This window comes from Camelina sativa, chromosome 19, assembly GCF_030686135.1.
Source record: "Camelina sativa cultivar CO46 ecotype springtype chromosome 19, ASM3068613v1".
NCBI lineage: Eukaryota > Viridiplantae > Streptophyta > Magnoliopsida > Brassicales > Brassicaceae > Camelina > Camelina sativa.
The window spans coordinates 19,925,883-19,937,736 of NC_141898.1; the positions used below are offsets into that span (position 1 = coordinate 19,925,883).

The 11,854-nt window shown below is 40.3% G+C and overlaps 1 non-coding gene across 1 annotated transcript; it reads right to left on the bottom strand.

Annotated features, from left to right (window-relative positions):
- Positions 1 to 6,043: 6,043 nt before the first annotated feature.
- Positions 6,044 to 6,150, bottom strand: LOC147920834 (small nucleolar RNA R71). The gene has a single exon (XR_015591845.1). It is a non-coding gene; the product is annotated as a small nucleolar RNA R71 (small nucleolar RNA).
- Positions 6,151 to 11,854: the final 5,704 nt, after the last annotated feature.

Sequence of the window (11,854 nt, forward strand, 5' to 3'; positions counted from 1 at the left end):
ATGCATCGACCGATGCATCACCATCATCGACCGATGCAAGGAGGCATGGTCTTTACCCTTATATCGACATTGTCCAAGGAGGCACGGTCTTTACCCTTATATGTGATTGTCATTAGGTAAACCATATCTCCCACTTCGACTCCAACTCTCTCTGATGCTTGTCCGTATCGCTCTTTTGGCAATCCTAAGTTTCTTTCATCTTAATCTTTAAGACTTTGATTCTTTCTGTTGTTTTTTCCACAAATTCCTGCCCATTAACACTCCGCTCCCCCAATTGGGTCCAACACAGCGGTGTTCGACAAGGCCTACCATACAACACTTCGTACGATGACATCCCAATACTCGCGTGATACCTATTTTTATATGCGAACTCTGTCAAGGGTAAGTATTCTTCCCATTTGTTGCCCCAATCCAACACACTAGCTCACAATAAATTCTCGAGTGTTCGGATTGTCCGCTCAGACTGACCATCTGTTTGCGGGTGATAAGCTGTACTCATGCTCAACCGTGTACCAAACCATTTCTGAAGTGCCCTCCATAATCCCGAAGTAAACTTAGAGTCGCGATCTGACACCATGCTAGCCGGCACTCCATGATATCGGAGAATCTCCCGCACATAAATCTCAGCCAGCTTTTCTAATCTGTCCTTCTTGTTCACCGCAATAAAGTGTGCGGATTTAGTTACACTGTCGACGATCACCCATATTGCATCCTTCTTGTTGCATATCGGTAATCCAATGACAAAATCCATGGTAACCATGCCCAATTTCCATTCCAGTATCGGCAAGCTTCACAACAATCCACCAGGCACTTGATGTTCTGCCTTAACAAACTGACAAGTCGGACAACCGGCTACCCATTTAGCCACGTCTTGCTTCATACCTTTCCAATGGTAATAGCGCTTTAAGTCGCGATACATTTTAGTTGCCCCCGGATGTACCGAGAACTTGGAAATATGCGCTTCTGTAAGAATCTCCTCCCGCAATTCTTTATCCTTTGGGACACAAACTCGTCCATTCACCAGGATCGTCCCATTGTTCGAAGTCTGAAACTTAGTCTTGTCATTCTTCGACCACTTAACCAATTCTTCATCTTTTTCCTAAGCTAGTCGGACGTGACTCAGCAATTCTGCTTGATCAGCTGCTCTAAGACCCATTGGTTCCAACTCGTCAGACAAAGCTGCTAACCGCAATGTTCCGACCATGCTAATCAACCCTTCCATATCTTTCTCAGAATCTGTTGCAATTCATTTCCAACTTAACGCATCCTTAACTATATTTGCCTTTCCCGGATGGTAAGCAATGTCTATGTCATAGTCCGCGTCAAGTTCCATCCATCTTCGTTGCCGCAATTTTAAATCCGGCTGAGTAAAAATGTATTTCAAACTTTTGTGGTCCGTGAAAACCTGAACCTTCCCACCATACAGGTAAGATCGCCAAATTTTCATTGCAAAGACAATCTCTGCCATCAAGGTCGTGGGTAGGATAATTCGCTTCATGTTTTCATAGCTGCCGGGAGGCATAAGCAATCACCTTACCCTCTTGCATCATAACACACCCTAATCCCATTCGCAATGTATCAGTATAAACAACATAAGGTTTATTCGGCTCAGGTAAGGCCAACACCAGTGCAGTTGTAAGCATTCCCTTAATCTTCGCAAAACTTTCCTCACAATCAGCCAACCACTCAAACTTCACATCTTTCCCTGTCAAATTGGTCATTGGCTGCGACATGCTCGCAAAACCTTCGACAAAACGACGTTAATATCCAGCCAGCCCGAGAGAACTCCTTATCTCCGACGCGTTTTGAGGTCTCAGCCACTCCTTTATCGACTTGATATTTTCTGGATCAACAGATACACCCTTGTCCGAGACTATATGACCCAAGAATCCGATTTACCTTTGCCAAAAGCTGCACTTACTAAGCTTGGCGTACAACTTAAACTCCCACAGTCTACTCATCACCGTCTCTAAATGAACCTTGTGCTCCTCCGGATCTTTTAAGTAAACCAGAATGTCATGAAGAAACATTATTACAAACTCATCTAAGCAGTCTCGGAAAACGCTATTCATCAGCTTCATGAAGAGTTTAGCCAACACTTATACCCATTTTATCCTAAAACAGGCTAAAACCGAAAAAACATTGCTTACAAGCTGTAAACAGCTTTGTTAGTTTTTTTAGGGTTAAAATGTATCACAATCTAATGCAACTGACTAGAGTTTGAGATGGATTTGGAGAGTTTAGACAACACTTATACCCATTTTGTCCAAAAACAGGCTAAAACCGAGAAAACATTGCTTACAAGCTGTAAACAGCTTTGTTAGTGTTTCTAGGGTTAAAATGTATCACAATCTAACGCAACTGACTAATTATAAGAGTTTGAGATGGATTTGGAGAGTTTAGACAACACTTATACCCATTTTGTCCCAAAACAGGCTAAAATCGAGAAAACAATGCTTACAAGCTGTAAACAGCTTTGTTAGTGTTTCTATGTTTAAAATTTATCACAATCCAATGCAACTAACTAATTATAAGAGTTTGAGATGGATTTGGAGAGTTTAAAAAACACTTATACCAATTTTGTCCTAGAAGAGGCTAAAACCGAGAAAAAATAGGCTAAAACCGAGAAAAAATTGCTTAGAAGATGTAAACAACTTTGTTAGTGTTTCTAGGATTAAAATTGTTAGTTTAAGTGGAAATAGAAAGATGAGAGTGAAGAGAAGCGATATGAGAGTAATCGGCAAAGAGAGTGAGAAGAAACTTAGATTCCATTAGTGTAAATGTTACAAGGAGGCTACAAGCCTTTTCATAGGTACAAACATTAGGGATACTCCCTTGTGTGCGACATACTAGTTAGATAGGACATAAAGAGAGAGAAACACTAATCCCTACGGTTAAAGCGACCTCACTTAGTCTCCCAAGAGGATACAAACCCCTCACTATCTTCTTCCTTCTCCTCTACCGGCTACAAGGTAGTTCTCGATCCTTCTAATGGGCTTTAGGTCATTGTGGACTCTTCTTTACTCCATGGGACATAGTAAAAACTCGGCCCCTTAGTTCACTTGTACGGACAGCCCTTTTCCTCACTTGTACGGACGGTTGTACGAACACCTCCTATTTTATGATCCTAATCAATACTCCCCATCAAGCTTAGCCGAATGAAATGGCTTAGCTTGGAACCCGTGAAGTACCTCGTTAAAAACCTTAGCATAGAAAACCTCATGGGACAAAACTATGCTGAGGAAAAGAGTGTGATCTCCACGAGTTAGGTGAGTGATTTATGGTCGTGTAGGATCTACAAGTCCAAGCTTGCTATGAATGTACTCACAAACTTGGGGACTCGCAGCCTTGGTGAAGATGTCCGCTAACTGATCTTTACTTGGTGTGTGGCATGGTAAGACCACTCTTTCTTCAATCTTTTCTCTAACCTTGTGGTAATTGATGTTCATATATTTTACCTTGTTTTCCCTTAGTTTATTCACAACTTTTGCATCTTTTGCTATCCATTTAGGCCATTATTGTGTAGCTTTAGGACTAATCATGCATTAGAGTATAGTTGCATTGCATTTGCATCTTTTCATGCATAAACAGGTGATTTTGGAGCTTAAGGAGCATGGAAGCAATGCTGAGGAAAAGTGAAGCAATCCTGAGGAGAAAACAAGAGAGTTAAGGCTGAAGAATCAAGGTCCGGAGTCCAACTCGACCGCACACTCGACCAGACACTCGACCGTGTGCTGAGAAGGACTCGACCGAGTGGAGAATGCACGAGAGAAGCCAGCTCGACCAGCCACTCGACCGAGCACTGGTCGAGTTGACCGAGCCGTTGACTGCTTTGACTTTTTGTATTTTTAGGGCTTCCACCTCACCTCCTATATAAGGCCATTGTACCTGCAGCCACCAAAGAGTCCAGCTTTTTAGAGAGTCTAAAACCTAGTTTTTACCTTTTTTAGATTTATTCCTTTTGCACTTTCTTTTATATTTAGATTTTGTACTTGTTTAAGAAAGAAAGACTAGATTCTTGTATTTTGTTGGTTTCATAACTTTCAAGATATTAAGATTTCGAGTTTTATTTCTTCATCAATATTGTAGATCTCTGTTTCATCTTTCTAATGATGCAAGTTTCAATATTTTCTGGGTTTGTGACTTATTTCACCATGTGTTCTTGTGAGTAGTTTGCTTAGGACCTTGAGGATGGGTTAGGCTGGGTTGATCTTGGGGTTTATTTGATTTGGTCAAGCTTGATTGTTGTAGATCTCTTCTAGGCTAGATGTTCTTAATGCTGATCCTATATCTGAGAAGGTAGGGTTTGATTTCAAGCATCTTAGCATCACACCAATGTTTAAGGAGCATAGATAAGGCTAGAGCTAGAGCTTACCATTAGGCTTGCTAAGAGATTAGAAGTCTTGTTTGGTTTGAGATGTATTGCTTAATGCCTGCTTGTGTAGATTCTTTTTTTTCTGAGAGCAAGTCTAGAAATGCATAGGTTTGATTGTTTCTTGCCATGAGAGTGGATTAAACATGTCTTAGAATAGTATGTCTAGAGATCAGCTCAAAGTTTGCTTGAGATTTGTTGACCAAGTTAGATAACCACAATGATTAGTTCAGCCCATGAATCCCTCCTCAAGGCCTTCTTTGTTTATTAATATCTTAGTGTAAATATCATTGCTTGCTTGTTGTTTGATTCGTTTTTGCATTGCTCTGTTTTTATTGTGTTGCTCTGTTTTCACGTTTAGTCTAGCTCGACCCTGTACTCGACCTACACTCGGTCGAGTGCTGCTCAAGTTCGTCCCCAGAATTTGTGTTCATGCTTTGTAGTTGTCCTGTCTTATCTCTTGTTTCATTCCTGTTTTATTTCTATTGCATTCACTTAGTTTTCTGTTCATTACTTGTCTTGCATTAGTTCATTAGCATAGTGTCTATTTCTGTTCTAGTTTCATTATAGCTTTAATTTGTCTGTTCTGTTTGCATTTAGTATCTTGTTCTAGTTGTTTTTACTTTCTGCATTTCATATCTTATTATAGGATTGTTAGTGACAAACAATCTTTACATTTGGCTTGACTTAGACTCATATGCACATCTTGATTGTTCACAAACACTCAGATTGGATTGACACCTCTTATACTACAATTGCATAAGGGGAATTGAAACACCCTGACATCCATTCATTCATAACTCATCATTCCATACATCATTCATTCACCACCCACAGAAAAAGTCAGTTTCAATTTGGCGCCGTTGCCCATTTGAGTGTGTTTTGTGACATTTAGGATCATTATTAGTCTAAGATTAAGTTCGTTTAAACACTTGTGAAGTTACTGAACTCGAATCTTCCTTTGCTTGGCTGTTTTGAGTTTCAGGTACCCACTCGACCACCTACTCGACCACCACTCGACCAAGCTGTGATCGAGCACTTGATCGAGCCAGAAGCCGGATCCAAATAGCCATTACTTCCCAGTCGACTCGACGACCCACTCGAGCCTGCGCTCGACCGTGTACTTGTTCGAGTCTGTAGTCGAGTTTGTTGATGCACACAAGGTCAAAAGGCAAAGACAGTCTTCAACAGCCTATTGACAACATCCACAGGCTACAAAAGGGTTTGAGACATAAGCAAAGAAGAGTAGTTCAACAACAAGAAGATCAAGACATCATGGAGCAATTAGCTATCCATGAGCAGAGACCAAGGCACATTGGTGCAGGAGATGAACCCAATACCCACAACCAAAGGGCTGGAATTGTGCCTCCTTCAGTAGCAAACAATAACTTTGAGATCAAAAGTGGATTGATCTCAATGATACAAGCCAACAAATTTCATGGGTTGCCAATGGAGGATCCACTAGATCACCTTGATGAGTTTGACAGAATATGTGGACTCACAAAAATCAATGGAGTGAGTGAAGATGGATTCAAATTAAGGCTCTTCCCATTTTCTCTTGGAAACAAAGCTAACCTTTGGGAGAAGACTCTTCCTACTGGAGCTATCACCACATGGGATGCATGCAAGAAAGCTTTTCTGGCCAAGTTCTTCTCCAATGCAAGGACTGCTAGGTTGAGGAATGAAATTTCTGGGTTTGCTCAAAGGAATAATGAGAGCTTTTGTGAAGCTTGGGAGAGGTTTAAAGGATTCCAGACTCAGTGTCCTCACCATGGCTTCAGCAATGAGTCACTTCTAAGCACATTGTATAGAGGAGTGCTTCCCAAGATAAGAATGCTTCTTGATACAGCCTCTAATGGAAACTTCCTCAACAAGAATGTGGAAGAAGGATGGGAATTAGTTGAGAATCTTGCTCAATCTGATGGCAATTATAATGAGGATTATGATAGGACCATAAGGGGCTCCTCAACTGATCAAGAGGACAAGTATAAGAAGGATTTGAAGATGGTCAATGAGAAGCTTGACAAGATACTCCTAAGCCAGTCCAAGTCCATTCACTTCATTGGTGAAGAAGAAGCTCCAGTTCAAGAGGGGGAGCCTGAATTTGCTGAGTTGTGCTACATGCAAAACCAGGGAGGATTCAAAGGCTACAACCAAGGAGGTTTCAAAACCAACAATCTCTCTTATAGGAGAACCAATGTGGCCAACCCTCAAGACCAAGTCTATCCACCTCCTCAGCCTCAACAACAGCAACAAAACTACATCCCCAAGCAACAACATCAAGTGTTCCAGCCCCAATTGTGTCCCCCACCAGGGTTTCAGACTAACCAAGGCCAGGAACAAGACTTAAGAGCAATGATGCAACAATTGTTGATTGGGCAAACACAAGGCAAGATTGAGGAAGCCAAACAGTTTGCTGAATTAAATCAAAGGCTCACATCACAGTACAATGATCTGAACATGAAGTTTGAAGGTCTCAACTCCAGAGTAAAGTATATGGAGAGTAACATTGCCTCTACTTCAGCTCCTAAACCCAACCAACTCCCTGGAAAAGCTGTTCAAAATCCAAGGGAGTTCACTGCAAAAGCCATTCATATCTCTGATGAGGAAGTCACTGAGGACAGTGAAGTCCAAGTTTGGGGGAATTCATTAGTTACTCAAGCCCCAAGTGACGTTTGTGCAAAGAAACTGGAGTCCGCTATTGCACTCGACCAGGTACTCGAACAGCCACTCGACCGAGTGCATGCTCGAGTGGTCGATCGAGTTGCAGACTCAGAAGCTGCCAAGCCTGCTAAGTACATTCCTCCTGCTTACAAGCCACCTCTTCCATTCCCAGGACGTTTCAAAACACAAAAGATTAAGGATCTTAGGGAAATCATTGAGAGAAAGGAGATGATGGCTAAGCAACAAGAGGAAGAGAAGGCTTTGAAGGAAGTGGTTGTGATTGAGAAAGAAGAAGAAGTGATGGCCATACAAGAGATCACAATTGCTTACCAAGAAGAAGAGAGAGGACCTGCCTTGGAACAGTATGATCCATATCCTCTCTACAAAGATTTTTTGCTTGATTTGTCAAAGAAGAAGGCTGAAGCTCAAGATGAGAAGGATCTTGAGGACCTTGGAGGAGTTATCATTCCAATCAAGCTTAAGGATCCAGGTCCATTCTATCTGCCTTGCACACTTAGCTATCTTCACTACAACCAATGCCTTTGTGATTTGGGAGCTTCAACAAGTGTGATGCCATACTCCATAGCACAAAAGCTTGGGAGAACTGATTTCAAATCCACCAACCTTCATATATGTCTAGCTGATGGGTCAAACAAGGAGATAGTTGGAAGGTTGGAGAATGTCCCAGTCAAGATAGGGAAGGCAAGGGTTCACACTGATTTTGTGGTGTTGGAAATGGACAAGGAACCTAAAGATCCAATCATTCTTGGATGGCCATTCTTAGCCACTGTTGGAGCAGTTATCGATGTCAAAGAGGGTCTTGTGACCTTGAACATTGCTGAAGATATAGCCATGAAGTTTAACATCTATAACCCAACCAACCTTCCTACCATTGATGATCAACCTTTTACTATCAAGGACAAAGGAGGTCAAAAAGGCTTAAGTGGTGAAGCAACTCCAAAGGCTAAGCTCTCCTTTCAAGATGATTCTGTGGAAAAGCTTAAGAGATCAGTTCAAGAGTTGACTAGTATGGTTGAGGATCTCCAAGTTAAGCTGAACAAGAGGTCTTTAAGGAAAGCAAGACCAAGGCTCAAAATCAAGAAGAAATATGGTTTGTGTGTTAAGGGTGAGGAGATCAAAGATCAACTTCACAGTGATCAAGAGGTTCCAGGGAGGATTTCATCACCTCCTTGGTATCTAAACAAAGCCTAAGAAGGCAGCCAAAGTCAAGCTTAGTGACTTTAAACAAGCTCACTAGGGAGGAAGTCCCTAAGGTATCCATGTACATATTGTTTAAGGTTTTTGGTATTTTGATTTTTGTTTTGGTATTTTCATGATCAGGGAAGCAAGGGAGACCAGATAGAAGAGGAAAAGAAGACTCGGCGTCCAGCTCGACCCCCCCCCACTCGAGCACGTACTCGACCGAGTCCCGGTCGATTCCCATCGTCGAGCTGCCCCAATCTCCACCTCCAAGTCATCAACAAGACCCCAACTACTCCTATGAAAGCATGCAGATGGATGTGGACAACTACTTCCACAATCCCTAAGGTACCACTATCACCTTCACTTGTAAATATCATTGCATTTTATGTTGTGTTTTGTTTTCTGTTTTTAATCTTGAAACCTCAATCAAATTTCTTTCACACAGGGACTGTGTGATTTAAGTTTGGGGGAGGGTTTGAGATAGCATTTGATGTTGTGTTTTGTTTTCTTATTTCAAATTTTTAGCATCATCATGTTAATACTTGCATAGCATCTAAGGCATAGAAAAACCCTAAAAATTTGAAAATTTTTGCAAAATTCTTTATAAAAAAAGAGTGTTCATGTAGTTTGCATTGCATATTAGGATCTTGTTTAGCATGTTTCATGTAGGATTGTATAGTATTTACATTAGGGATCTATGATGAGTATTCCCTTGTTAGCTTGTTTATTCACTAGACTAGGATCAATGCCCAAGGTAATAGTACTTTGATGCTAGTTGAGTGGTTAGAAGCATAAGATTGAACCAAGCCTTGAATTCCTACATTGCATTTGGTCTAAATTGAAGCATGTTGAGATTTGAAACCATTTCCTATTTATAAGAACCTAATATTGACTTTCAATTATCAATGTGTGCATTGCTTTAAACTCATGGATACCATATACATATTTGGATCATCTTCTTCCTTTTTACCACTCTTGTTGATCCAAGTAGCTGATTTCCTCATTAAGAATCAGTTCCCCTACCCCTAAACCAAACCTTCTTTCAAGCCATGTTTATTCTTGTGTGTGTGAGGCCTATTTTTGGGATTGAGCTTGGTAGAAAGTGTTAGGTTTGAACTGACAAGAGTAAAGCCTTGTGTAGTTCTAGTTTGCATTTTTCAAACTAGATAGGACTAGGTGGTTCACTTGTTGGGTTTGGGACTTGGCTGTTATGAAAAGAAAAGAAAGAAAAGGAAAGTCTAGCAAAGTGCTTATATGTCTTAAGAATAAGAAGAAAAGAGAACCATAGCAAATAAGTAAGAATCCCCCATCCCACTAGAATGATCAAATAAGAAACATCTCCTAAGACTTGAAAACCAAAAGAGAAAAGGGTGAAAAAAAAGAAAAGAATAAGTTAAAGGGTAGAACTAGGATCATTTGGGTTTAGATTGCTAGGATAAAACACTTTGGGAGCCTTTGGGTAGACAAGGTTTTATTCTTGTATGTGTCTAGGTGTTCTTACCTTTAGCATTCTTCTAAAGCTCAATCCATTTTCATGAGAGAACCTTGATATTGATAAGCCCTACTCTAAAAAGAGACCATCATTGTCTCAAAGCCTTTATTTCCAAGCCAAATGAGTTTAAGCATTGCATAGAATTGATTCATGTTCTTGATTAATGAATGTTAAAGGAAATGGTTGATTTGAATGCATGTGGATGTCTAAGGCTCAAATCAATAAAGGTTGTGATATGCTTTAGGAGCTGAGATCCCACTTTCAAACCTCACCTACCTTTAAGTATAGCTCATTCAACTTGCATCATAGTACTAGTAACTTGGACATTGATTCTAGATAGTCTATTTGCAAGCTTTAGGAGCTGAGATCCCACTTTCAAACCTCACCTACCTTCTTTTGTCTTGATTATTTGCTTGAGGGCAAGCAAAGACTAAGTTTGGGGGTGTTGATGTTCATATATTTTACCTTGTTTTCCCTTAGTTTATTCACAACTTTTGCATCTTTTGCTATCCATTTAGGCCATTATTGTGTAGCTTTAGGACTAATCATGCATTAGAGTATAGTTGCATTGCATTTGCATTTTTTCATGCATAAACAGGTGATTTTGGAGCTTAAGGAGCATGGAAGCAATGCTGAGGAGAAGTGAAGCAATCCTGAGGAGAAAACAAGAGAGTTAAGGCTGAAGAATCAAGGTCCGGAGTCCAACTCGACCGCACACTCGACCAGACACTCGACCGTGTGCTGAGAAGGACTCGACCGAGTGGAGAATGCACGAGAGAAGCCAGCTCGACCAGCCACTCGACCGAGCACTGGTCGAGTTGACCGAGCTGTTGACTGCTTTGACTTTTTCTATTTTTAGGGCTTCCACCTCACCTCCTATATAAGGCCCTTGTACCTGCAGCCACCAAAGAGTCCAGCTTTTTAGAGAGTCTAAAACCTAGTTTTTACCTTTTTTAGATTTATTCCTTTTGCACTTTCTTTTATATTTAGATTTTGTACTTGTTTAAGAAAGAAAGACTAGATTCTTGTATTTTGTTGGTTTCATAACTTTCAAGATATTAAGATTTCGAGTTTTATTTCTTCATCAATATTGTAGATCTCTCTTTCATCTTTCTAATGATGCAAGTTTCAATATTTTCTGGGTTTTTGACTTATTTCACCATGTGTTCTTGTGAGTAGTTTGCTTAGGACCTTGAGGATGGGTTAGGCTGGGTTGATCTTGTGGTTTATTTGATTTGGTCAAGCTTGATTGTTGTAGATCTCTTCTAGGCTAGATGTTCTTAATGCTGATCCTATATCTGAGAAGGTAGTGTTTGATTTCAAGCACCTTAGCATCACACCAATGTCTAAGGAGCATAGATAAGGCTAGATCTAGAGCTTACCATTAGGCTTGCTAAGAGATTAGAAGTCTTGTTTGGTTTGAGATGTATTGCTTAATGCCTGCTTGTGTAGATTCTTTTCTTTGTGAGAACAAGTCTAGAAATGCATAGGTTTGATTGTTTCTTGCCATGAGAGTGGATTAAACTTGTCTTAGAATAGTATGTCTAGAGATCAGCTCAAAGTTTGCTGGAGATTTGTTTACCAAGTTAGATAACCACAATGATTAGTTCAGCCCATGAATCCCTCCTCAAGGCCTTCTTTGTTTATTAATATCTTAGTCTAAATATCATTGCTTGCTTGTTGTTTGATTCGTTTTTGCATTGCTCTGTTTTTATTGTGTTGCTCTGTTTTCACGTTTAGTCTAGCTCGACCCTGTACTCGACCTACACTCGGTCGAGTGCTGCTCAAGTTCGTCCCCAGAATTTGTGTTCATGCTTTGTAGTTGTCCTGTCTTATCTCTTGTTTCATTCCTGTTTCATTTCTATTGCATTCACTTAGTTTTCTGTTCATTACTTGTCTTACATTAGTTCATTAGCATAGTGTCTATTTCTGTTTTAGTTTCATTATAGCTTTAATTTGTCTGTTCTGTTTGCATTTAGTATCTTGTTCTAGTTGTTTTTACTTTCTGCATTTCATATCTCATTATAGGATTGTTAGTGACAAACAATCTTTACATTTGGCTTGACTTAGACTCATATGCACATCTTGATTGTTCACAAACACTCAGATTGGATTGACACCTC